The following is a 27,920-nucleotide window of genomic DNA, read 5'->3' as shown; positions in this document are numbered from 1 at the left end:
GTTAGCTTTTGCCTATCAAATTGAAAAATATCTGTTAAAATTGTAATATCCAGAGTAGGTAAGAGTGTACTATCAGCCACTAGAGGGAAAAAGTGTTGATTTATACAGCATTTCTGAGGGGCAGCCTGATAGTATGTGTCAAAATTTTGCAAGTGGTTTATATCTTCTCTTGTAGTTTTAAAACACAGCTGTAAATTCTTTGACACTCCCTCCATTGAGAGGTAGGGAATCTACATTCTCTCCTCTCTGAAGTGGGGTGGGGTTGTGACTGCTTCAGCCAGCAAAAATGACACCAAGTAACCTTCCAGGCTAGTTCATAAAGCCCATATATACCTGCCCTGTGCCACTGACATATTCTTGGAGCACTGAGCCATCATAAAAGTACTAGATGAATATCGCCAGCCTGGAGTGCACATGTAGGAACCACATTCAGCAGTCCTAGCGGAGCCCAGCCTCTGAGTCTCCCAGCTGCGATCCCAGATCTCATAGAGCAGAAAACCACCACTCCTGCTGTGTCCTCTCTGAATTTCTGACAGCATTCAAGAGCGTAATAAAATGGTAGTTATTTACAGCAGCTAAGTTTGCAGTTGGTTTGTTACATGGTACCAGATAACTGGAATAACATCTTACACAGGAATTACTCCTCTCAAGTCTACTCTAAGGAAATAGAGACATGCAAAAGAATTACATACAAAGATGTTTGTGGCATCATTGTTTAAAATAAGGTAAAATGGGAAACATATTTAAATAATAAGGGCTTTCTTCATCCACTGATGAAATGTGGCTATTTAAAATCAAGTTTTGGGGACTTCCCTGGTGGTCCAGTAGCTAAGACTCTGCACTCCCAATGCAGGAGCCCTGGGTTTGATCCCTGGTCAGGGAACTAGATCCCACATGCCAAAACTAAGTGTTCATAGGTCACAATGAAAGATCTCATGTGCCACAACTAAAAAGACCCAGTGCAGCCAAATACATTTTTTTTTAAATAAAGCACAGCAATGCAGATAATTTAAATGAGCCCTTTAAGAAAAAGAAATCAAGTTTTATAAAACTATTAATATGGGAAAAACCCTTCATAACATATCTAAGAGAAGATTTTAAATAATATAGAATGCAAAAGTTCACTTTTGTGGGATAAAGTAAACATTATGCAATAAAACTGGATGAAAATATTCCAAAATTTAAATAGTGGTTATTACTGAGTTGTGATATTATGGGTGATTTTTATTTTCTTCATGATGATTTTCTGCGTTTCTAAAATGCATAAAAGTAGTAGACAGTGTGCTAATAATACATGATATGACCTCATTAAATCTGTGTAACTTTTAAGAAATCTTTTATGGAAGACTTAAGTTCAAATTCCAGCAACATCTATCTTATCTATCAAACCAAGATAGTAACATCTACCTCAAATGATTCTTATGAAGTTAAACTATATAATAACTAAGTTCCTACACCATGAACCCAGTAGGCATTCAGTCAATGGTTTTTTAAATTCAATGATAAGCACTTTGGCCAAATCTTCAAACACAATCAGAATGAGCATTTGAAATAAATATCTAGAGCTCCCAAAAGAATAAGGAACGTTAAGGTTTGACCTTGTGTTTCACCACTCATCTAAAATAAGTGGGATCTGGCCAAACTGCAGACCACTGTGGCAGACTACTGTGACTCTCACTGCCACGTTTTGACCTTTCTTTTTTTCCCCCAGAAACATCAGTGGTTTAATGGATGGAGGAGCTTACATGTCTGAAGCAGGGTCCTGGAGTGACACCCCACGGTGTGTAGCAGACAGCGGGCAGGACTTGGTGGCTGTCTTCTCTCCAGGGGAAGGGGAGATTACCAAGAGAATTGATGTCAGGTTTTGCCTCATTAGTTACCAGGGAAACCAGTGAAGGGGCATGCCCTTTATGCCCTTGTTGATTAAAACAATCATCAGCTGGGGCCTGGGGCAAGTACTTAGGAAGGTCAGTCAAATGCAAATGGTATAAGTGAAATAGGCATTTGAAGGGCAGAAGATGTAGAGAAAACGAGAGAACAACCATCTTGAGTGGCATGACCATACACTCTGCCCCAACGTACCCTGCATGACCCTTAAAATGTTGGTCAATCTTGGTCCTCCTCTCTTCTGCAGTTCCCTGGGGTCAGGTGTGTAGAGGGGGACTGCAACCAGATACCATAAATGCAATGCAGACAGCAGCAGCCAAAGAGTATCAAGAGTAAGATACACCTGATCACACCTGCTCACAATGTAATTAATAAAGAAATCTGGTGATAAGAATTATGACTGTTTATAAACTTAACCCTTGAAAATTCTAATATTTGGCAAAAACCAAGAAGCAAGTTATTGTGTTTTCCTGACTGGAAAAATTAATGCTTCAATCTTCAGCCAAAGGAAGGTAAACTGAGACCCACTCAGCAATTAATGTTCCAATATTTTATCCTATTTAAAATGACCCATGAATTCTCTTCTTTCAACTTTAGTTTCAAGTTACCAAAATCCAAAGAGACTATTTTAGATAGACGTTCCCCCAAACAATTATTTCTAAAGAGTTTACCTAAAATCTCTTTTATCTCCTTTATTCTTAGAGATCACAGAAGATTAAAGTTTCAGAGAGGTCAGGTAGATCATTTACATCTCAAAGGCATAATAGAAGTACCAATTCCTTCTAGAAACCTAGCTTAACCAATTATAAAAAGCTCACTTTGATACAATACCAGAGCCATGAGAGGCCATTGTCCTCTAGATCTCTTGACAGCTCCCATTAAACCAGGAGAGCCCCCACAAGGCCCCACATAACAGTAGACAGCCACCTACCCCAGGATTCCCTCCTCCCTCCACAACATCTTTCAGAGTCACCCCTGGAAGTTTTGGGCCCCACATGTCAGCTGTCGGCCAGCCAGGAATTTTACCTGCAACTCTCAAGCACTACATGCTAGTGGAGAGTACCTGCAGCTTTCCATTCCAGTCCTATATTTCCTGACATCTCAGCTCTCACAGGAGTTTCCTTGGTCTCTTGGCTGGTTCTGCCAATTGTTGGGTTGCACCCCACAGGTCTGTGAGGCCTATACTTACCCAGCTTCAAGACCTAAGAAATAGCTAGGAGTCAGCAACAGAGAAAACAGCGGTTTAATGGATAGGGAAGCTTGTACATATGGAGCAAAGTCCTGGAGTGATACCACACCGTGTGCAGCAGAAGGCAGGCAGGACTTGGCTGTCTTCTCTTCAGCGGGGGAGGGGAAATTCTCATCCTGATCTTATTTATTACTACTGGTAATAAATAGTAATAAATTTACTGGTAATAAATAGATGGACAAGCACCAAGTTCTGCTATGCCTGCTGCTAAGTCACTTCAGTTGTTTCCGACTCTGTGCAACCCCATAGACAGCAGCCCACCAGGCTCCCCCATCCCTGGGACTCTCCAGGCAAGAACATTGGAGTGGGTTGCCATTTCCTTCTCCAATGCATGGAAGTGAAAAGTGAAAAGTGAAAGTGAAGTCGTTCAGTCGTGTCCAACCCTCAGCGACCCCATGGACCTCAGCCTACCAGGCTCCTCCATCCATGGGATTTTCCAGGCAAGAGTACTGGAGTGGGGTGCCATTGCCTTCTCTGTAGTAGACGGTAAACAAATAGTTGAGGTAAAGTGGAGAGGCTGGGCAGCAGTTGACTTTCCTCTCTGATGTGGAAGCCCTTTTCATTAACTGTATCTGTTCCCACTGGGAGTGTGAAGAACATCTTAGACTGAAAGCCTTCCAGTGATCTATAAAGAACCACCCCTCTTACCTCCCTGGTTCATATTCTCATCTTCATCCCCAGGCCACATTGCTGTGACTTTGTTAAATTAACATGTATTAAGCAGAGCCCTAGAGTGTCAAATGATGAGCAATAGTTCAACTAAAGATCACAAGGAAACCAGAATAGAGAAGTTTATCACTCAAAGGTTCTGGAGAAGGTACACAGCACAGACCTGGAGGTGCCCATGGGGAAGTCAAGACAGGGTGCAGGCAGAGAGCACATGGCTTTTTTAGGAACCATGGATGGACCGCTTTGGGATTCTCAGACTAAGGCCAGATGGCTCAATTCAAAGCAAAAACAGCAGGGTTTCAGTAAGCTCCTAAGTGCACAGAAGGGGGAGGAAGGCTCTGGGAAGACTACTGCTCAGAGACTGCTGGAGACGTTATATCAGGAGTTTACATTTGTTTGTGATTGTGTGCACTGTTCTCTACAAACTGTCGTCTAGGGCATGCAAATTTGGGATGGGCTAGTGTCAGTTCAAGGTCCTGCAGGCCACTTGCCCCTCTTTATCCTTGCCATGACAATTATCTCAAATTGTTTATAAGAGACAAACACTGCCTATTTACTCTGTTTCTCTTGTTACTTCCATTTCAGAGGGCAAATAGGAGGCTGGAGCCCACCTATCTCCTATCTCAGGAAATGCAAACAGGAGGCCTGTTGTAAATGTCTAACCTGGAACCCATCTATCTCCTGCCTCAGGAGGAGAGAGTTCTCTAGCAGGAAAGGAGAGGGAAAGAAAAGGGACCAGGGAAGCACTGTTGTCCAGTAGGAAGTAAGGCAAATCCAGCCACCTATGGCCAGGGAGGGCTTTCTCATGTTACCACCTGGGAGACCCTGGGCTCATTATTTAATCTCTGCCTGGTACACATCAATAATCAAGTATGCACTCCACGATGAGTACAGTTTTAAGCACTTTACAGGTATCACCTCATTTAATTCTTAAATATTCTTAGGAAAGAGAGGTCCAGAGAAGCTGAGTATCCTGGACAATGATGCCACCCAGGTCACCCCTCCTGAAGGCCTGTTGCCCCAGCTGCTGGCAGAGAGCTGCCCACTCGCAGCCCCTCAAGGATGCCTCAGCAACAGAACTGCCTCTACTCAAGTCTGTCCCCCTCAGGGTGACCCACCTCCAGTGACTGACCCCTGCGAGTGTATCTCTGCCCTGCTTAACGCTCCAGAGCTTCACTTCGTGGCTGCCCAACTTGTCCCTCTGCCCTGTCCTGCTTCTATTGCCTTCTTCTTTCATGTGTTAGGCCAATAACGCACCAGAGTAGAAAACTTGTACGCTAAACTCAGGCTTCACTGATGGCTCAGCAGTAAAGAATCCGCCTGCAATGAACGAGCCACAGGAGATGACGGTTTGATCCCTGGGTTGGGAGGATCCCCTGGAGAAGAGAATGGCAACTCACTCCAGTATTCTTGCCTGGAGAATTCCATGGACAGAGGAGCCTGGGGGGCTACAGCCCATGGGGTCACAAAGAGTTGGACACAACTGAAGCGACTTAGCATGCACACACACACATACTAAACTCATCTCAGAGTCTATGTCTGAGAAAATCCAAACACAGACTAAGTAACTTGCTCAGGGCCCAAGGATCCCCAGTGGGGACCCCAATCCAAGCAGAGTGGTTCCAGAGCCTGAGCTCCTAACTGCCCTGTTCCACTGCCTTACACCCAGAGCTTTCATTACATAAGACTCCTACCACAGTCTACGCAAACTTTGACTTTTCATTAGGTAGATGGTTCAGGTAAAGATTTTGCCTCTCAACTGCCACACAGAATTTTAGTTATATAAGGGAGAGGCATGCAGCCTTCTGTCTCTGGGAATAGATCTTATATTAACAGAATCTACCCTAATTTCATCTCTCCCTCTTTTTTCAAAGTATTCTCAGTGGCATGCCAAGTCAGTAAGAACTTAAGATTTCCTGAACCTCAGAACTGAAGTTTAGAAGGACAGAAAATAAAGTCCACAGAGCAAGCTTCCTCTTTGGATATCCTGGCTTAAAACTGACCATTTTAAAATATGGTGAGAGATTGTCCACCCAGTCTAAGAAGCTAATTTTCTAAAAGATCACTTTCCATGATGGACAGGCTAAGATATTTTTCAAGTTAGTATTTTCTTTCACCCTGGTGATATCCTCAATTTAACTTCCAATTTCCGTAACACAGAAGGCCAAAATAGCCTCATGTTGATTTAAACAACTGTGAGTTCCCCAATATACCTTGTTTTGATTTTGCTTTCTTTCTGCTTTTGCTATGGGGTTCATAGATGCCTCTTCTACAGTCACAGTATTTCATTTACAAACATGTCACACTGTCTAAATTTAACCTAATTAGCAAGTCAGGGCACCTAATCCTCAGGCATTTTCCCACTCCTCCAGACCCCCTCATTCCAATAGTCTCAGTTGTCAATGCAAAGTCATTTCCAAAAACCATGACAGGATAAATGGAAACTGGTCTTCACTACAGAGAAACAGTCCTATCCTCCCCATTTTCCGGGACCTGACTTTCTTTAGGGGTTTTTAAATCTCATTAAAGACTACAACAAGTTTCACAGCTGCTGAGGAGCCTCAGGATAATTCAAGCTGATGCCTTTCATTCCACTTCCTGGAGTGCTGGTGACCAGGATGGGGCAGTCACTACTGTGAACTCCATCTTAGATCTGTGCTGTTCAGCGAAGTCATGGTGTTCAATCATTATGCAGCGCATTTTCACCTAGCCTCCAATTGTTCTGGTCATGTCAGAGATGTAGCTTTGATGCATACATTGCATTGAAGAAAAGAGGGAAAAGTAACAGAAAGAAGGGAGTAGGATTAGCAGCTCAAAAGTTTTTAAAATTTTGATCTCATTGAAATGAAAACACACTTTATCTACCTTCTTTAGATGTTACTGATTGCATTAATTCCAGATATAAGTAAGTCAGTAGGTGCCTTTTTTTTCCCCAAGCTGGTGACGTTTTTCTACAGGGAGCCTGCAAAAGAAAACTGTCTCTCTCCTAGTGCTCCTAGGCAAAGCATTGAAGTACAATCCCAACAAAATCAAAGTGACAGCTAGAAGGCACCCCTAATTGCCAGCTCACTGAGTTCTTTCAGGACCTGAATACAATTGGCAATTATCAAGGTCTCTTTGTAGACTAGACAAGTAACAATGAATGTAAGGTCTAAATCAAACTTGCCAAAGACATTGCTACCTTTTCACATCTGATAGCAGTATCCAACAGCAAACCCAAGATCAAATGTAAAATAAGACATTAGGAAAAGGCATCAAAGCAACTATAAAATAAATTATTAAAATCTGTTAGTAACTGTGTTTAATGCAAAGTCACATGGTCACAGTTAACATATTTTCCACACCAAAAATGAATACATATCTAGTACATGGTCTGACCATAAAAATTACTTCAATAACTCTCTAGTGAGTGACCCCTGCATGCTACACACTCACTTTTCTCAGCACTGCAGGTGAAGTTGTGAACAAAACAGGCAAGGTCCCTGCCCTCATGGAAGTTACATTCTAATAACAGTTAGACACAACATTTAATATTCCTTAATCACATATCTTTCATCCCCTCACATATAAACCATAAGAAAATAATGGAAAAGGGTTGTAAATTGGACCAAGAAATACTTAGGAACTAAGTTGCTGGGGGACGCTGACGGAACTCACTCTTTACTGTCATCTCACTTCACAGATTAAATGACAGAACTTTATGTCCATCCAGTCCAGTCCCCTCCAATACTGAATCACATTCAAATCATTCTAGACTAAAGAGAATCTGTGCCACTTTTAAATGTCTTACATGGCATTTGGAGGAGATTGGTTCTGCTGGACAAGAAAAAGGAGAAATGGAGCGGTCCCTTCCTCCCTAAGCTTTTAGGACCGAAGTTATTTCAATCAGGGGAATGAGAAAAGAATCACATGACTTACAAGCCCCTGGAGGGAGATCTTACTGGATAAAGCATCATTGTTACTATATAATACACAGTCTTCAGACAGCTGAAAGGAAGCAGTAAGCAGGTATCCATGCTCTCGCTCCCTTGACACTTAGTTCTGTTTGTCCAAATCCTTCTTTTAATGTTTCCCGCTTTCCTGCTGGACGTTGTATCATGCACTCAAAGTAGAAGTAGGGTTAATAAGTTGGAAATACTGTCTCACTTACACAGCTTTTTATTGGAGAAAATGGAAAGAAAGAACTGATTTTCTTCTCCCTCCCTGTATATATATTCCCTAAGCATCTTCACTCATTCTTCTGATTCTATCCATCATTAATGTCTAACTCAAAATCTCTGCATCTAAGTAAATTTTGTAGATGCCATACTAGTATTTAAAACTCAACAGAGCCAGCACTGGGATCATGGCTTCCCCCATGCTCTACATACTGAGTCTCTTCATGAATCCTATGTCTCAATTAAGGGCATCACCGTCAAGTCCAAAGTCACCTACCACTCAAGAAAAACTATAACACGAACATGCAACAGTCACCTACAATAACAGTTGAGAACCAGGAAAAGACACTGCTGAAAGAATTTTTAAAGACAGAAACAAATGGGAAAACATCTATATTGATGGATTGGAAGACATAATATGGTTAAGATGTCCAATTTCTATCAATGGTGGTGCCATAAAAAAATTTGAGAAAGAGAATGAATGAGAGGCCACGTTATTAGAAAATAACTTTGAAAAAAAGACTAAGAGATGTGAATGGACAGGGGAAAACAGGCAGGAATGAAAAATGGACGCTGGACTTGACATGTGGGCCTCTCCAGCCCTTCCCTCCTATTGTCTGAGTTTAGTGGGGGTTGAAATATGGGAAGAGATCAAGGGAATTGATCTCTACATCCTCTTCCTTGCCCCATCCCTATTTAAATCCATCCTCTTTAACCATGTCATTTTTCTTTTTCACTTAAAATGTCTTTCACCTGACATAAATCTAGGTTCATGGTGACAAGGGGCACAAAACTTGCAGCCTTCCTGAGAACAAACACCCAACACATCCCCTGCACCTCCATGTGGCTGCTGGGCAGGACCAATGGAATGGGGCTGAATATTGGAAGAAAAGCTACAGTATTTAGCGGGGGAGCTTGCCACCTACAGCCTGTCTGGTCCATGCATGGGTGGACCATGAGAGACCTTATAAAGGCTCTGAATGGAGAAAGAAAAATAGATTCCAAGTATATGCCATTCTGGAAAAAAAGCAAAACTATGGAAACAATGATAAAATCATTGTTATAAAAGCTTTTATAAGCAGTGAATATACTTTGAATGACATTATAATGATGGATATATGTTATTAAACCTTTGTCCAAACCCATAGAATATGCAACACTACTTATTTCATTAAGGTTAACCCTAAGATGAACTGGGGGGAAAAAAGTCTTTGATTTTTGTTATCTTCCCCACTCTGCTCAATAGAAAACACAGTAATCAATTCTCTGTCCCAAATTATTTATAAATATGTTGAAAAACTCTATCCTCAGGTTTGATGTGTTCAGTGTACACTTCCTTTCTCTCCACTTTCTAAGCTGAAAACAATACCCTATCAGTTATCACCCAATGAGCTGTTAAACATTCAAGGTTGCAGTTTCTCCACAAAGTGAAGAGAATGCCATAGAATGTCTTAAAAGAAAATGTACACTTCAGAAAAATGTGGAATGTGGGGAATGATGGGGAACAAGCTTCCCCACCCCAAGGAGGAGAGACTCATAAGACTACACTGTGTTTCTAGTAGACAAATTAGCAGGACCTGTCCAAGTGATTTTTGCATAAACAACAAAGACCTCTCCAAGTATTTCCTTCAGTCCATTGAGCAGTAAGCCCCAAAGCAGCTCTGACTGGGAGGAAGAAGCCAGAGGCTATCAGCCAAGGGACACTTGAGTCTTTGCTTTTATGTCATTTATTTCTTTTAAGTGACCTCTGCCACTGTGGGTTTATGTGTGGGCACTCGTCCTTTACAAGCAAATACAATTGTGAGGCATTTTCCTCTGTGTATAGTCAGATAATGAATTCTTCCTGTTGAAAAGTGACCTCAAGAGCCCAGGACCTCATTTCATTTCAATTTGTGCCAATGAACCGCTTGACAAATTGCTCTTTTTAGAGTCATGTATAACTTTGGGTTTTAGTCCTAAGCTTTGTTGTGCTTCTGACAAGGACAAATCGGGCTGTACAATGTGTTTCCTATCCTCTGCAGGGCCAGTGATTACAGAATCAGCTGGGTGGGATCAGCATTGAGTATTTCACTGTGATTCATTTGGTTTGAGTACAATTACTTCAAAATCACAAAGTCCTGGATGGGCTAAAATCACCAAATAGAAAGCAAACTTACTTTTAAATATATAAACACACAAAGATACACACATACGTGAAGAGTCCTGATTCAAGAGTGTTCTTGGAATATTAACTATTCCTTAGTGTCTAATATGAATAATCTCACATTTCTAGTCAGTTTTTGTTCTATGAGACCTAGAGTTATGTTCCTCCTGGTACTCTTGGCAAACACTGAAATTCTCCTGTTAGAATTCTGTCAGCTCTTTTTTGAACACAGGTGATAAACCAAATTTGCATGCTGTTGATCTAAAATTCAAGTCTTTAATGTGAGTGTAATAAAATGACATTAGGAATCATGCCTGTCCAAACACCACAGGAACTCTGCCAGGGATGCTTGGAATAACTGCCATTTGCTCATCTCTTCTCAGCCTGAAATTATTTAAACTTCACCTGTTTCCATCTCAAATTATCTTATAACCGCCTTCATATTATAGGGTTATACCCAAAGTAGCTACCATACCAACTGACACCCAGACATCAGGGACATGGAATTGGCTGTCTCTTTTTTCTCACCTGATACAGTCTGATTAGTATTTATAGAATTACCTATGGAAAGAAAAGTTGCCTTCAATCTAGAAACTTACTAAAGGAGTCATCTAATACATTCTTCAGTATGAAGTGCTCCACAAAGCTTTATTTTCAAAAACTGCCAAGTTGTTTGCTGTTTAGAAAATATACCTGGATAACTTGATTCTTCTTTTCTAAGTGAGAATATTGAAATTACATAATGATCGGTGTGCACTATTTTTGAGAATTTTATCTAAATTACTAGAAGTTAAAAACTACTTTCAAAACTTTCCAAAACTGACATGGGAAAAATTCATGCACTATAGACATGAAAACTGACTCTCTGGAAAAGACCCTGATGCTGGAAAGATTGAAGGCAGGAGGAGATGGGGACGACAGAGGATGAGATGTTGGATGGCAACATCGACTCAATGGACCTGAGTTTGAGCAATCTCCAGGAGTTGGTGATGGACAGGGAAGCCTGGCGTGCTGCATGGGGTTGCAAACAGACTCAACTGAGCAACTGAACTGAACTGATACTTAGTTGTGGGGCTTCCCTGGTAGCTCAGACAGTATAAAATCTGCCTGCAATGCAGGAGACCCAGATTTGACCCTTGAGTCAGGAAGATCCCTTATAGAAAGGAATGGCAACTCACTCCAGTATTCTTGCCTGGAGAATTCCATGGATAGAGGAGCCTGGTATGCTGCAGGTCATGAGGTCACAAGGAGTCAGACATGACTGAGCAACTACAAACATACACATCCTTAGGTGCCTGTGAATTTCTGTTGTATCAGTCTCTAAATCAAAAGATATTAATGCCCACTCTGTATCCTTAATAGAAGATTGTTTAACAATCAATTTGTGAGTACCTTTCCAAATAAGAAAAATTCTTCAAAATCTTTTAGAAAATTATCTCTGTAATTGAATGTCTACTATGAGCACTCCTTCTAACTGACCACTGAAATCTTCAGAAGGCCAGGAACTCACCAGAGCAATTGGCATGGCATCTACCATCCTCCACCTGGACACCTGCAAGTCCCATGACCTAGGGAAGACATGTGACTTTTCTAAACTTGAATTTCCTTATCTTTAAACAAAAATAGGACTAACTGGACTTCATTTCCAACAGTATGGTGGAACAATATTGTGAGCAGCCCTCTCACGGACAATAACCAAAAATACTGAATAACGTATTTTTAAAATGTTTAAAATCCATCACTGACAAGGCAAGCAAATGAGGACTCTTCAGAGTAGGAAAAAAAATAAAGTGAACACTGGAATTTAGAAAGGTGAACAGAGCTTCAAGGAATGTTTTCATCCTGAGGTCATCAAATTAACCCAGTGATCTTAAGCCTCAGTTTTGAAGTGGGAAAGAAATTAAGCCTGGAGCTACCCAGAGCTGTCTAATAGGGGATCTGTGCATAAAGTGGACTCTAAAGGCCTGTGCAAGAGTGAAACAGAAATAAATGCTCCTTTCAGCAAGGGATAAAAGAGAAACTTAACATTTCTCAACCTGGCCTCCTCTGATCTGAAATTGGTCTCCTCTGATATTTCATAACCATCACCAGCCACCATATATGCTTCTAACCTGAGTCCTAACACTACCTTTGTGATCCAGAAAAAAAACAACCTAATTACTTAATTTCCTATGTCAGTGAAGTGAAGTGAAGTGAAGTTAAAGTCTCTTAGTTGTGTCTGACTCTTTGCAACACCATGGACTATAGAATCCATGGAATTCTCCAGGCCAGAATACTGGAGTGGGTAGCCTATCCCTTCTCCAGTGGATCTTCCCGACCCAGGAATCAAGCCGAGGTCTCCAGCATTACAGGCAGATTCTTTACTAACTGAGACATGAGGGAAGTAGTATCACCAAACATCTATCAAAAATAAAAATATATCATATACACACATTATTCTCAGCCTATAAAAAGCCCATCAAATAACTTAATGTGGAATATAAGCTCAGAGTACATAGAATAATACTATAAAACACACACATACAAATAAGAACCAAAAGAAATCAGATATATAAAGATTTATCCAACAGACATTTCTCCAAAGAAGAACAGACATTTCTCCAAAGAAGACATACAGATGGCTAACAAACACATGAAAAGGTGCTCAACATCACTCATTATTAGAGAAATGCAAATCAAAACCACAATGAGGTACCATTACACACCAGTCAGGATGGCTGCTATCCAAAAGTCTATAAGCAATAAATGCTGGAGAGGGTGTGGAGAAAAGGGAACCCTCTTACACTGTTGGTGGGAATGCAAACTAGTACAGCCACTATGGAAAACAGTGTGGAGATTCCTTAAAAAACTGGAAATAGAACTGCCATATGACCCAGCAATCCCACTTCTGGGCATACACACTGAGGAAACCAGATCTGAAAGAGACACGTGCACCCCAATGTTCATCGCAGCACTGTTTATAATAGCCAGGACATGGAAGCAACCTACATGCCCATCAGCAGATGAATGGATAAGGAAGCTGTGGTACATATACACCATAGAATTTTACTCAGCCGTCAAAAAGAATTCATTTGAACCAGTCCTAATGAGATGGATGAAACTGGAGCCCCTTATACAGAGTGAAGTAAGCCAGAAAGATAAAGAACATTACAGCATACTAACACATATATATGGAATTTAGAAAGATGGTAACGATAACCCTATATGCAAAACAGAAAAAGAGACACAGAAATACAGAACAGACTTTTGAACTCTGTGGGAGAAGGTGAGGGTGGGATGTTTCAAAAGAACAGCATGTATACTATCTATGGTGAAACAGATCACCAGCCCAGGTGGGATGCATGAGACAAGTGCTTGGGCCTGGTACACTGGGAAGACCCAGAGGAATCGGGTGGAGAGGGAGATGGGAGGGGGGATCGGGATGGGGAATAAGTGTAAATCTATGGCTGATTCATATCAATGTATGACAAAACCCACTGAAATGTTGTGAAGTAATTAGCCTCCAACTAATAAAAAAATTAAAAAAAAAAAAAAGATTTATCCACTGAAATTATCAACTCAGATCATAAAATAAGTATATTTAATATGTTTAAAGATATTAGAAAGAATACTTAAAACATGTGAAGAAAGTAATAGAAAATAAATGAAGAAATTTTGAAAAAAATAATACTTTAAGAAAATATAATATTTGAAATTTAAAAATACCTGCATGACCAAGAAAAGAAAACTACAGGTCAATATCACCGATGAACAAAGATGCAAAAATCCTCAACAAAATTCTAGCAAACAGAATCCAGCAACATATTAAAAAGATCATACATCATGACCAAGTGGGCTTTATCCCAGGGATGCAAGGATTATTCAATATTTGCAAATCAGTCAATGTGATATACCACATTAACAAATTGAAAGATAAAAACCATATGATTATCTCAATAGATGCAGAGAAAGCCTTTGACAAAATTCAACACTCATTTATGATTAAAACTCTCCAAAAAGCAGGAATAGAAGGAACATACCTCAACATAATAAAAGCCATATATGATAAACCCATAGCAAACATACTCAATGGCAAAAAATTGAAAGCATTTCCTCTAAAGTCAGGAACAAGACAAGGGTGCCCACTCTCACCACTACTATTCAACATAGTTTTGGAAGTTTTAACCACAGCAATCAGAGAAGAAAAAGAAATAAAAGGAATCCAGATTGGAAAAGAAGTAAAACTCTCACTGTTTGCAGATGACATGATCCTCTATGTAGAAAACCCTAAAGACACCACCAGAAAATTACTAGAGCTAATCAATGAATATAGTAAAGTTGCAGGATACAAAATTAATACACAGAAATCCCTTACATTCCTACACACTAACAATGAGAAAACAGAAAGAGAAATTAAAGAAACAATCCCATTCACCATTGCAACAAAAAGAATAAAATAGGAATAAATCTACCTAAAGAAACAAAGGACCTATATATAGAAAAGTATGAAACACTGATGAAAGAAATCAAAGATGACACAAATAGATGGAGAAATATACCATGTTCATGGATTGGAAGAATCAATAGAGTGAAAATGAATATACTACCCAAATCAATCTATAGATTCAATGCAATCCCTAACAAGCTACCAATGGTGTTCTTCACAGAACTAGAGCAAATAATTTCACAATTTGTATGGAAACACAAAAAAACCTTGAATAGCCAAAGCAATCTTGAGAAAGAATGGAACTGGAAGACTAAATCTGCCTGATATCAGACTATGTGACAAAGCTATAGTCATCAAGACAGTATGGTACTGGCACAAAGACAGAAATATAGCTCAATGGAACAAAATAGAAAGAGATAAATCCACGTACCTATGGACACCTTATCTTTGACAAAGGAGGCAAGATCTTTAACAAGCGGTGCTAGGAAAACTGATCAATCACCAGTAAAAAAATGAAACTAGAATGCTACACCATACCCAAAAATAAACTCAAAATGGATTAAAGATCTAAATGTAAGACCAGAAACTATAAAACGCCTAGAGGAAAACATAAGCAAAACACTTTCTGACATAAACCACAGCAGGATTCTCTATGACCTACCTCCCAGAGTAATGGAAATAAAAGCAAAAATAAACAAATGGGATCTAATTAAACTTAAAGGTTTTTGTAAAATGAAAAAAACTATAAGCAAGGTGAAAAGATGGCCTTCAGAGTGGGAGAAAATAATAGCAAACGAAGAAACTGACAAAGACTTAGTCTCAAAAATATACAAAGAACTCATGCAGCTCAATACAAGAAAAATAAATGACCCAATCAAAAAATGGGCCAAAGAAATAGACATTTCTCCAAAGACATATAGATGGCTAACAAACACATGAAAAGATGCTCAACATCACTCATTTTCAGAGAAACGCAAATCAAAACCACAATGAGGTACCATCTCAAGCTGGTCAGAATGGCTGCTATCAAAAAGTTTACAAACTAAATGCTGGAGAGGGTGTGGAGTAAAGGGAACCCTCTTACACTGTTGGTGGGAATGCAAACTAGTACAGCCACTATGGAGAACAGTGTAGAGATTCCTTAAAAAGCTGAAAATAGAACTGCCATATCACCCAGCAATCCCACTGCTGGGTATACACACCAAGGAAACCAGAATTGAAAGAGACACGTGCACCCCAATGTTCACTGCAGCACTGTTTACAATAACTAGAACATGGAAGCAACCTAGATGTCCACTGGCAGATGAATGGGTAAGAAAGCTGTGGTACACATACACAATGGAATATTACTCAGCTATTAAAAAGAATGCATTTGAATCAGTTCTAATGAGGTGGATGAAGGTGGAGCCTGTTATACAGAGTGAATTAAGTCAGAAAGAAAAACACCAATACAGTATATTAGTGCATATATATGGCATTTAGAAAGATGGTAATGACAACTCTCTATATGCAAGACAGCAAAAGAGACACAGTTATAAAGAACAGACTTTTGGACTCTGTGGGAGAGGGCGAGGGTGGGATGATTTGAGAGAATAGCACTGAAACATGTATGTTATCATATGTGAAAGAGATGACCAGTCCAAGTTCAATGCATGAAACAGGGCACTCAAAGCTGGTGCACTGGGACAACCCAGAGGGATGGGATGGGGAAGGAGATGGGAGGGGGGTTCAGGATGGGGGACACATGTACACCTATGGCTGATTCATGTCAATTTATGGCAAAAACCACCATAATATTGTAAAGTAATTAGCCTCCAATTAAAATAAATTAATGAATTTTAAAAACATACCTGCATGAAATCAATGATAAATTAGGCACAGCTGAGACAATCTGTAAACTACAATACAAAGACATTCAGAATGCAGCATAAATAGACAAAAACTCCAAAAAAATTAAGTTAAAAATCATGAGGGATAGAGTAAAAAATCTAACAATCTCTGGTAGATGTCCAGCAGGAAAGAAAGGAAGGAAAGAAGGAAGAAGGAGATACAATAAACAAAGAGAATGACTAAGAATCTTCTAAGAATGACTAAGAGTTGAAGATTGTAAATCAAGTTCAAAAATCTCAGTAACTGCCCAGAAGAAAAACATGTTTAAATCCACATTTAGATAAATTAAAAGGAAATTTCAGGATAGTAAGTTCCCATCACTTCATTGCAAATAGATGGGGAAACAGTGACAGACTATTTTCTTGGGCTCCAAAATCACTGCAGATGGTGACTGCCACCATAAAATTAAAAGACACTTGCTCCTTACAAAAAAAGCTATGACAAACCTAGATAGCAGTATGACAAACCTAAAAACTTGAGACATTACTTTGCTGACAAAGGTCCATCTAGTCAAAGCTATGGTTTTTCCAGTAGTCATGTATGGAGTTTGACCATAAAGAAGGCTGAGCACCAAAGAATTTATGCTTTTGAACTGTGGTGTTGGAGAAGACTCTTGAGAGTCCCTGGACTACAAGGAGATCAAGCCAGTCAATTGTTAAAGGAAATCAGGCCTAAACATTCATTGGAAGGACTGATGCTGAAGCTGAAGTTCCAGAACTTTGGCCACCTGATGCAAAGAGCCAACACATTAGAAAAGACCCTGATGCTGGGAAAGATTGCAGGCAAAAGGAGAAAAGAACAACAGAGGGCCAGATGGTTGGATTACATCACTGACTCAATGGACATGAGTTTGAGCAAGCTCAGAAATATGATAAAGGACAGGGAAACCTGGCATGCTACAGTGCATGGGGCTGCAAAGAGTCAGACATGAATGAGAAGCCAAACAACAACAGGAACAAGTCAGAGAGATAATACAAAGAACCCAATATCAAATTGATGGCAGATCCTTCAATATCCATCACAACAGTGGAAGCCAGAAGACAGCAAAATAATATAATCAAAATTCTAGGACAAACTAAAAATGCATACCTAGTGAAAGTCTTTTGAAAAAACTGAGGGTGAAATATAGATATAGTTGACTCTTGAACAACACAGGCTTGAATTACACAGGTCCACCTATAGGTGAATCTTTTTCAGTAAATATATTGGAAAACATTTTGGACATTTGCAACAACATGAAAAAACCCAAACTGGGTAGCCTAAAAATATCCAAAAAATAAGAAAATGTTAAGTATGTCATGAATGCATAAAATAGATGTAAATATTAGTCTATTTTATCATCTACTACCACAAAATATGGGCGTCCATGGTGGTTCAGTGGTAGAGAATCTGCCTACCAATGCAAGAGACACAGATTCGATCCCTAGGTCAGGAAGATCCACTAGAGAAGGAAATGGCAACCCACTCCAGTATTCTCGACTGGGAAATTCCATGGTCAGAGGAACCAGGTGAGCTACAATCCATGGAGTCGCAAAAAAGTTGGATACAATTTAGCAACTAAACAACAACCACAAAATATACACAAATGTATCCAAAAAGTTTAAGTTTATTAAAATTTGGAGCAGTGAGCAGCCGCTGCATGGCGTGGAAATGGCGAGCGGACTAGAGGAGATACCCCACGTCCACAGTCAGGAGCAAAGGCCATGAAGAGATAACCCATGTCCAAGGTAAGAGAAATCCCAGTAAGATAGTAGGCACTGAGAGAGGGCATTAGAGGGCAGACAGACTGAAACCACAATCACAGAAAACTAGCCAATCTGATCACACGGACCACAGCCTTATCTAACTCAATGAAACTAAGCCATGCCATGTAGGACCACCCAAGACGGACGGGTCATGGCAGAGAGTTCTGACAAAATATGGTCCACTGGAGAAGGAAATGGCAAACCACTTCAGTATTCTTGCCTTGAGTACCCCCATGAACAGTATGAACAGGCAAAAAGATAGGACACTGAAAGATGAGCTCCCCAGGTTGGGAGGTGCACAATATGCTACTGGAGATCAGTGGAGAAATAACTCCAGAAAGAATTAAGGGACGGAGCCAAAGCAAAAACAACACCCAGTTGTGGATGTGACTGGTGATAGAAGCAAGGTCTAAAGCTGTAAAGAGCAATATTGTATAGGAACCTGGAATGTTAGGTCCATGAATCAAGGCAAATTGGAAGTTGTCAAACAGGAGACAGCAAGAGTGAACATCGACATTCTAAGAATCAGTGAACTAACATAGACTGGAATGGGTGAATTTAACTCAGATGACCATTATATCCACTACTGTGGGCAGGAATCCCTTAGAAGAAATGGAGTAGCCATTGTAGTCAACAAAAGAGTCTGAAATGCAGTACTTGGATGCAATCTCAAAAACCACAGAATGATCTCTGTTCATTTCCAGGGCAAACCGTACAATATCACAGTAATCCAAGTCTAGGCCCCGACCAGTAACACTGAAGAAGCTGAAGTTGAACGGTTCTATGAAGACCTACAAGACCTTTTAGAACTAACACCCAAAAAGGATGTCCTTTTCATTATAGGGGACTGGAATGCAAAAGTAGGAAGTCAAGAAACACCTGGAGTAACAGGCAAATTTGGCCTTGGAGTACGGAACAAACTGGTCATAGCAAACACCCTCCTCCAACAACACAAGAGAAGACTATACCCTTGGACATCACCAGATGGTCAACACCGAAATCAGACTGATTATATTCTTTGCAGCCAAAGATGGAGAAGCTCTATACAGTCAGCAAAAATAAGACGGGGAGCTGACTGTGACTCAGATCATGAACTCCTAATTGACAAATTCAGACAAATTGACAAATTCAGACAAATTCAGACTGAAGAAAGTAGGGAAAACTACTAGACCATTCAAAGAAAAGAAAGTGAAGTCCATCAGTTGTGTCTGATTCTTTGCAACCTCATGGACTGTGGCCTACCAGGCTCCTCTGTCCATAGGATTTTCCAGGTAAGAACACTGGAGTGGGTTGACATTTCCTTCTCCAGGAGATCTTCCCAAGCCAGGGTTTCCCACATTGTAGGCAGATGCTTTACCATCTGAGCCACCAGGGAAGAGACTAGACCATTTGGGTGTGACCTAAATCAAATCCCTTATGATTATATAGTAGAAGTGAGAAATAGATTTAAGGGACTAGATCTGATAGACAGAGTGCATGAAGAACTATGGATGGAGGTTCATGACACTGTACAGGAGACAGGGATCAAGATCATCCCCAAGAAAAAGAAATGCAAAAAAGCAAAATGGCTGTCTGAGGCCTTACAAATAGCTGTGATAAGAAGAGAAGCAAAAAGCAAAGGAGAAAAGGAAAGAGATACCCACTTGAATTCAGAGTTCCAAACAATAGCAAGGAGAGATAAGAAAGCCTTCCTCAGTGATCAGTGCAAAGAAATAGAGTAAATAATAAAATGGGAAAGACTAGAGATCTCTTCAAGAAAATTAAAAATACCAAGGGAACATTTCATGCAAAGATGGGCTCAATAAAGGACAGAAATGGTATGGACCTAACAGAAGCAGAAGATATTAAGAAGAGGTGACAAGAATACACAGAAGAACTGTACAAAGAAGATCTTCATGACCCAGATAATCACGATGGTGTGATCACTCACCTAGAGCCTGACATCCTGGAATGTGAAGTTAAGTGGGCCTTAGGAAGCATCACTATGAACAAAGCTAGCGGAGATGATGGAATTCCAGTTGAGCTCTTTCAAATCCTAAAAGATGATGCCGTGAAAGTGCTGCACTCAATATGCCAGCAAATTTGGAAAACTCAGCAGTGGCCACAGGACTGGAAAATGTCAGTTTTCATTCCAATCCCAAAGAAAGGCAATCCCAAAGAATGCTCAAACTACCGCCCAATTACACTCATCTCACACACAGTAAAGTAATGCTCAAAATTCTCCAAGCCAGGTTTCAGCAATACGTGAACTGTGAACTTCCAGATGTTCAGGCTGGCTTTAGAAAAGGCAGAGGAACCAGAGATCAAATTGCCAACATCCACTGGATCATCGAAAAAGTGAGAGAATTCCAGAAAAACATCTATTTCTGCTTTATTGACTATGCCAAAGCCTTTGACTGTGTGAATCACAATAAATTGTGGAAAATTTTGAAAGAGACTGGAATACCAGACCACCTGATTTGCCTCTTGAGAAATCTGTATGCAGGTCAGGAAGCAACAGCTAGAACTGGACATGGAACAACAGACTGGTTCCAAATAGGAAAAGGAGTATGTCAAGGCTGTATATTGTCACCCTGCTTATTTAACTTATATGCAGAGTACATCATGAGAAACGCTGGGCTGGAAGAAGCACAAGCTGGAATCAAGATTGCCAGGAGAAATATCAATAACCTCATATATGCAGATGACACCACCCTTATGGCAGAAAGTGAAGAAGAAGTAAAGAGCTTTTTGATGAAAGTGAAAGAGGAGAGTGAAAAAGATGACTTAAAGCTCAACATTCAGAAAACAAAGATCATGGCACCTGGTCCCATCACTTCAAGGCAAATAGATGGGGAAACAGTGGAAACAGTGGCTGACTTTATTTGGGGGGGCTCCAAAATCACTGCAGATGGTGACTGCAGCAATGAAATAAAAAAAAGCTTATTCCTTGGAAGGAAAGTTATGACCAAACTAGACAGCATATTAAAAAGCAGAGACATTACCTTGTCAACAAAAGTCCATCTAGTCAAGGCTATGGTTTTTCCAGTAGTCATGTATGGATGTGAGAGTTGGACTATAAAGAAAGCTGAGCACCAAAAAATTAATGCTTTTGAACTGTGATGTTGGAGAAGACTCTTGAGAGTCCCTTGGACTGCAAGGAGATCCAACCAGTCCATCCTAAAGGAGATCAGTCCTGGGTGTTCATTGGAAGGACTGATGTTGATGCTGAAACTCTAATACTTTGACCACCTGATGCGAAGAACTGACTCATTTGAAAAGACACTGATTCTGGGAAAGATTGAGAGCAGGAGGTGAAGGGGAAGACAGAGGATGAGATGGTTGGATGGCATCACCAACTCAATGGACACAAGTTTGAGTAAACTCTGAGAGTTGGTGATGGACAGGGAGGCCTGGCATGCTGTAGTCCATGGGATCGCAAAGAGTTGGACACGACTAAGCAACTGAACTGAACGTGCACAAAAACTTAAAAGACTGTACATGGCTCTATTCACAACTTAGAAAACATAAATATGCAGTATTATATCATAACTGTATAAATTTAACTATATTATATGCTGTACTACTGCAATATAATAATTTGTAGCCATTCCTGTTGGTACTGCAGTGAATTCTGTTACAAGTATTTGCTTAAAATGCCATTTGATCTTAATCATCTCCACATGAGCAGTTTGTCTCTCTGGTAATTTGCATATCTGCAGTAAAAAGTGATCTCTCACAGTTCTTACAAAATTTTCATCCTATTTAGCGCAATAGTGTAAACCTTGAATAACACCACGGGACCTATATGAAGTGCCACTAATGATGCTGGAAGTGCTCCCAAGAGGTGGAGAAAAGCCATGACATTACAAAAAAAAAAAAAGGTAAATTGCTTCATATGTACTACAGACTGAGGTCTGCAGCTGCAGATGGCCACCATTTCAAAATAATTAAGTCCAGAGTAAGAATCATTGTGAAAAAGAGAAGAAAAAAAGGAAATTTGTGAAGGTGTTGCTGCAGCTATGACAGCAGGTGCGGAAACCTTGCACTTTTTGTGAAGTATCGTTTTATCTTGTACTCAAACGCAGCTTTTATTTGGGTGCAAGATTGCAATAAGAAAGGCATGGCTATAGATTCTAGTGTGATTAGATAAAAAACAGTCATTATATGACAACTTTAAGTAAAAGGAATATGAAGGTTCTAAAGCTGGAGAATTTAATGCCAGCAAAGGATGGTTTGATAATTTTAGAAAGAGGTTTGGTTTTCTAAATGTCAAGATAACAGGAGAAGCAGCTTCAGCCAACCAAGAGGCAGTGAATGATTTCCCAGACACCATTAAAAAAATCATTGAGGATTTTAATCGGCTATGTGCTATGCTTTGTCACTCAGTTGTGTCCGACTCTTTGCAACCCCATGTACTGTAGCCCGCCAGGCTCTTCTGTCCGTGGGATTTCTCCAGGCAAGAATACTGGAGTAGGTTGTAGTACCCTCCTCCAGAGGATCTTCCAAACCCAGGGATCGAACCTAGGTCTCCCGCATTGCAGGCAGATCGTTTACTCTCTGAGCCACCAGGGAAGTTCAAGAATACTAGAGTGGGTAGCCTGTCCCTTCTCCACGGGATCTTCCTGACTCAGGAATTGAACTGGGGTCTCCTACATTGCAGGCAAATTCTTTACCAACTGAGCTACCAGGGAAACCCATTAATTGGCTATACTCCAGTATAAAATAAAAAGTTTGAAAAAAGAAAAAAAAATCATTGAGGTGAAAGAATATCTGCCTGAAAAAGCTGCTAAGTCCCAAGCCTTGAAGGGAAACGGTAAACACCAGCTGCCGTTCTGTTGGTTGTATAGCAAGAATGCCTGGACAATGAGAACCACTTTCCAGATTGATTCCATCTATGCTTTATCCCTGAGCTCAGGAAGTACTGTGCTAGTAAGGGACTGCTTTTAAAAATTCTTTTGAGATTGGACAATGCCTCTGGCCACCCAGAAGCCCAAGAGTTCAACACCAAAAATGTTGAAGTGGTCTACTTGCCTCTAGATCAGGGAGTCATAGAGAGTTTTAAGGCTCATTGGTGGCTCATACGGTAAAGAATTGCCCTGCAATGTGAGAGACCTGGGTTTGATCCCTGGGTTGGGAAGATTCCCTGGAGGAGGGCATGGCAACCCACTTCAGTGTTCTTGCCTGAAGAATCCTCATGGATGGAGGAGCCTGGCAAGCTACAGTCCACGGAGTCATAAAGAGTCAGGCACTACTGAGTGACTGCACAGCATGCACAGTATTCTATGGAAAGGACTGTCAATGCTATAAAAGAAAACTCTAATAGAGAAAAGATCATGAAAGTCTGGAAGGATTATATCATTAAAGATGTCATTGTTGTTATAGAAAAAGCTATGAAATCATGAAATCCAAACAAATAAATACTTGCTGGAGAAAGTTTTGTCCAAATGTTGCACAGGACTCCACAAGATGTACAACAGATCCAGTCAAGGAAATCATGAAAGAAATTATAGATATGGCCGGAAAAAAAAGGTAAGAAGGGTTGGAAGATATGAATCTTAGAGAAATTCAAAAGCTAAAAGACATTGCACCGGAGGAATTAACAGAAGATGACTTGATGGAGATGAGTGCTTCTGAACCAACGTCAGACATTGAGGAATAAGATATAGAAGAAGCAGTCACATAACAAATTGGCATTAAACAATCCTGCAGAAGCCTTCAGATTATTCAAGAGTGATTTTGACTTCTTTTGCCAGATGTACCTTCTATGATATGGGCACTGAAACTAAAGCAAATTGTGAAAGAAAGTTTGGTACCATATAGAAACATTTTTACAAAAATGAAAAAGCTAAAGTCAGACAGAAATTACGATGTATTTCCATGAAGTTACACTGAGTGTGCCTGCCTCTCCTGGCTAACAGTAATTAAGTTTTGGAGGAGGTAAAAGCTGTATGTATATTTTTGAATCCATGAGGGGTTGGTTCTCCTAACCACCACCCCCCATTGTTCAAGGGCCAATTATATTTTCAGACAGAAACTGAGTCTGCCAACATAGACCTACAGGAAATTCTAAAGGATGTACTACCAGCAGAAAGAAAAAGCTATACTAGTGGGAAGATATGAAATGTAACATAGAGTAAAACAAGAACGTGGCGCATATGTGGACAAATATAAAACAACAATAGTATCTAAATTTAAAGCAAAAAACTAAAATACAGTCTAACTGTGGAGTATAAGTCAGATGGTAGATAACCAAAATTAAAGTATCTTCAGGTTTGCATATTATTCTGGAGGAGAGTAAAGATAGTCACTTTAGATGATGCTAAGCATGCATATTTCATCTATTTACTAAAAAAAAAAAAAAGAAATGTATAATTCTGGTTATAGATGAAGACGCCCATGTAAGAACTTCACCGCTTGCCCAAGGTCATTTCCGTATAGCAGAGCCAAGACTAGATCTCAGATTTCCAGAGGCCTAAGCTAGTGCTGAGTTAGTGCATTGTGTATGCTCCTTGACTTCAAACTGGGAGAAACGTGTGCCTTCACCAGTGCTCACAGGGAGATTTTCTGGACCATAACACCAGTAAGATATAGGGTAGAGGAAAAGAATGAATATAGCTACCTGGAGTCCCCAGACAACTACTGTCCATGGTGATCACACAGAAGAACCGCCCATTAACCTTCCCTTAGGGTTTCCCCGGTGGGTTAGCAGTAAAGAATCTGCCTGCAATGTAGGAGCTGCAGGAGACACAGGTTCAATCTCTGGGTCAGAAGATCCTCTGGAGGAGGGCTTGGCAACCCACTTCATACTCTTGCGTGGAGAATCCCATAGACAGAGAAGCTTGGAGGGCTACAGTCCACAGTGTTGCAAAGAGTTGGATATGACTGAAGCGACTTAGTATGCATGCATGCATTTAGTTGATCAGCTAGGGAAATTTTCCTGTAATATTTTCTCTAATTGTGTTCAGATTCTCCCCAGAATCACTGGGGAGATTGTTCCTTGTCGGGGAACTATCACAAGGTTTCATAAAGGACACCATATAATCTGACTAGGAAAAGAAAGAAAATTTTTTTCTAAGGAAACACCAGATAGATAAGTTTTCTGGTGAGTTATTTTTAAAATTATCTTTTCACAAAAACTCTGCCAAAATAGAGGGAAAAAAGGGAAAATTCCCTAACTCATTTAATGAGTCTAGAAAAAGCCTTGATAATAAAAGCAAAAAAGGGTTATACATATAAGAAATGTCAGACCAGTTTCATTCATACTTATAGATGATAGGAATCTAAAATAATAATAATTAACATATTCCATCAAGGTATAAAAAAGATAATGGAAAATGATAAATTTGAGCTTATCACAGAAATGTAGGTTGATTTAATATCAGAAAAACCAATTAATACAATTCATTACATGAGCAGAGTAAAGGAAAAACAATCATGTTTTCACAAGGTGGGTTCCCCCAAAGCAAACCCTGAGACTGAGTTTGGAATATCGAACATTTATTAGGAATCAAGGTCTGTAGAAGGAAGGGAGGACAGCAGGACTGGGCAGAGGGGAAAGTTGAACTATAATACAGGCCCAACAAAAGCTCCGCCAAGCAGCAGGGAGCCCTGTCAGAGTTACCCCACATCCGAGGACACCCTCACCTTGCTCAGTTTCTGGAAGAAGGCTGCTCTGGGAAATCTGTGAGCCTGGGCCAGGAGACCAGAAACAAGCTGCCAGGCAGGAGGCATTCTGCTTCCTGCATGCCCTTAACCAGAGAGCAAGTCCTACTCGAACGTGGCTCTGGCAGCAAGTCTCATCTCTCACACACATCTCAATAGATGAATAAAGAGCCTTTGACATAGTTCAGCATCTCTTTGTCATGAAGAAAATTTAATCAGAGCAAATTGAGGGAAACTTCCTTAATATGATTTTTTTAAAGAATCTACAAAAAGCTCACAGAAAACATCATACATCATGGCAAAATTGAAAGCAATTCCATTAATATCAAGAAAAATAGAAGGATGCTCATATCATCATGATCATTCTCCTTACCATAATGTGCTAGAGGTCCCAGTAAGCACATTTTGGTAAGGGAAAACAGGTAAGGACTGGAAAAGAAAAAACAATCTGTCATTATTTATAGATAATTTCATTTTCCCTGTACAAAACCCAAGAGAATCAGATGAATTATTAGTTTAGCAAAGTAGCTGGACAGAAATCAATGTGTACAATTATATTGTTTTACTTTATACCAAAAAAGATCCATTTAACTAATGCTTCTTAAAACACCATTTATAATAGCAACAAAAATACAAGGTATCTAGAAATAAATGTAATAAAAGGTATGTGAGCATCTTATATGTAAAACAACAAAATTGCATTAAATGAAATTAAAGAAGTTCTAAATCAATTAAAAAATATTACGTTCATAGATATGAAGACTTAAAACCATAAAAAGGTAACTTCTTCTCAAATCAATCTGAGATAAATTAATTCTAATAAAAATCCAGGCTTTTGGGCTTCCCTAGTGGCTGGATGGTAAGGAATCTGACTGCCCAAGTAGGAGACACAGATCAGTCCCTGATCTGGAAAGATCCTACAGGCTGCAGAGCAACTAAACCCATGCACCATGACTCCTGAGCCTGTGCTCCAGAGCCGGGGAACTGCAAAGCTACTGAGATCTGCTCGCCATAGAGCCCATGCTCTGCAACGAGAGAAGCCACTGCAGTGAGAAGCCTGTGCACCATGCTAGAGAGTAGCTCTTACTCTCCACATCTAGAGAAAAGTCCATGCAGCAACAAAGACCCAGCACAGTCAGAAATAAATAAAGTTAGTGTTTTTAATTCAGACTTTCCACAAAGCTTTATAAACTGGTTCTAAAATTTATTTAAAAAAGGAAAAAAATCAAAAAAACAGACTTACAGACATAGAAAAAGAACTTATGGTTACCAAAAGGGACAAGCTGAGGGAGAGATAAACTATGAGTTTGGGATTAACAAATTACTATATATAAACTACTGTATACAAGGTCCTACTGCATAGCACAGGGAACTATATTCAACATCATGTAATAACTTATAATGGAAGAGAATTTGAAAAAGAATATATATATATGATATATATATAACTGAATCACTTTGCTGTACATTTGAAACTAATAAAATATTGTAAATCAACTATAATTTTAAAAGTAGCCAAGATGCTCCTGAAGAAGAAGAATGTAGATATAGAGGGAAACCCCAACAGATATCAATATGTATTACAGAGAGGAAAATATGATCTTGAAAGTAGAGGATTCCTTTAAAAAGACACACACACAATCATAAGTTATAAATGAAAAGATTAATGTAGTCAACTAAATTAAACTGAGCACTTCTGTTGGTGGAAGTATACCACGAAAAAAAAAAAAAAGAATAAAAAGACAAACTAAAAACTGAAAGAAAATTTGTAGCACATAGGAATGACCAAGGATTCATATTCAAAACCTATAAAGAAGTACTAATAAGCTAGAAAAATACAAAAAAAAAGAAAAGCAAAAAACAGTGAAAGGAGCAGTCACTTTACAGAAGAGGAAACACAAGCATCTAAAAAGATGATCAATTTGAATTGCATTATATGAAAATTAGAATCATGAAAAGATACTATTGTACAACCAACAGGTTAGCAAAAAGTAAAAAAATCTAAAAATGACAAAAGTTAGCAAAGATTTAAAGCAACAGAAATGCATACATTGCTGGTGCGGGAGTGTAAATTTGTGCAATTGCTTTGGCAAACAATTTGGCTTTGTTG

General features: G+C 39.6%; 1 pseudogene; it reads left to right on the top strand.

Annotated features, from left to right (window-relative positions):
* The first annotated feature begins 8,703 nt into the window (after nt 1-8,703).
* LOC122701182 lies at nt 8,704-8,790 on the top strand (annotated as a pseudogene).
* Nucleotides 8,791-27,920: the final 19,130 nt, after the last annotated feature.

This window comes from Cervus elaphus, chromosome 9 (assembly GCF_910594005.1).
Source record: "Cervus elaphus chromosome 9, mCerEla1.1, whole genome shotgun sequence".
NCBI classification, from domain to species: Eukaryota; Metazoa; Chordata; class Mammalia; order Artiodactyla; family Cervidae; genus Cervus; species Cervus elaphus.
This window is presented reverse-complemented; position numbering and strand designations above follow the sequence as displayed.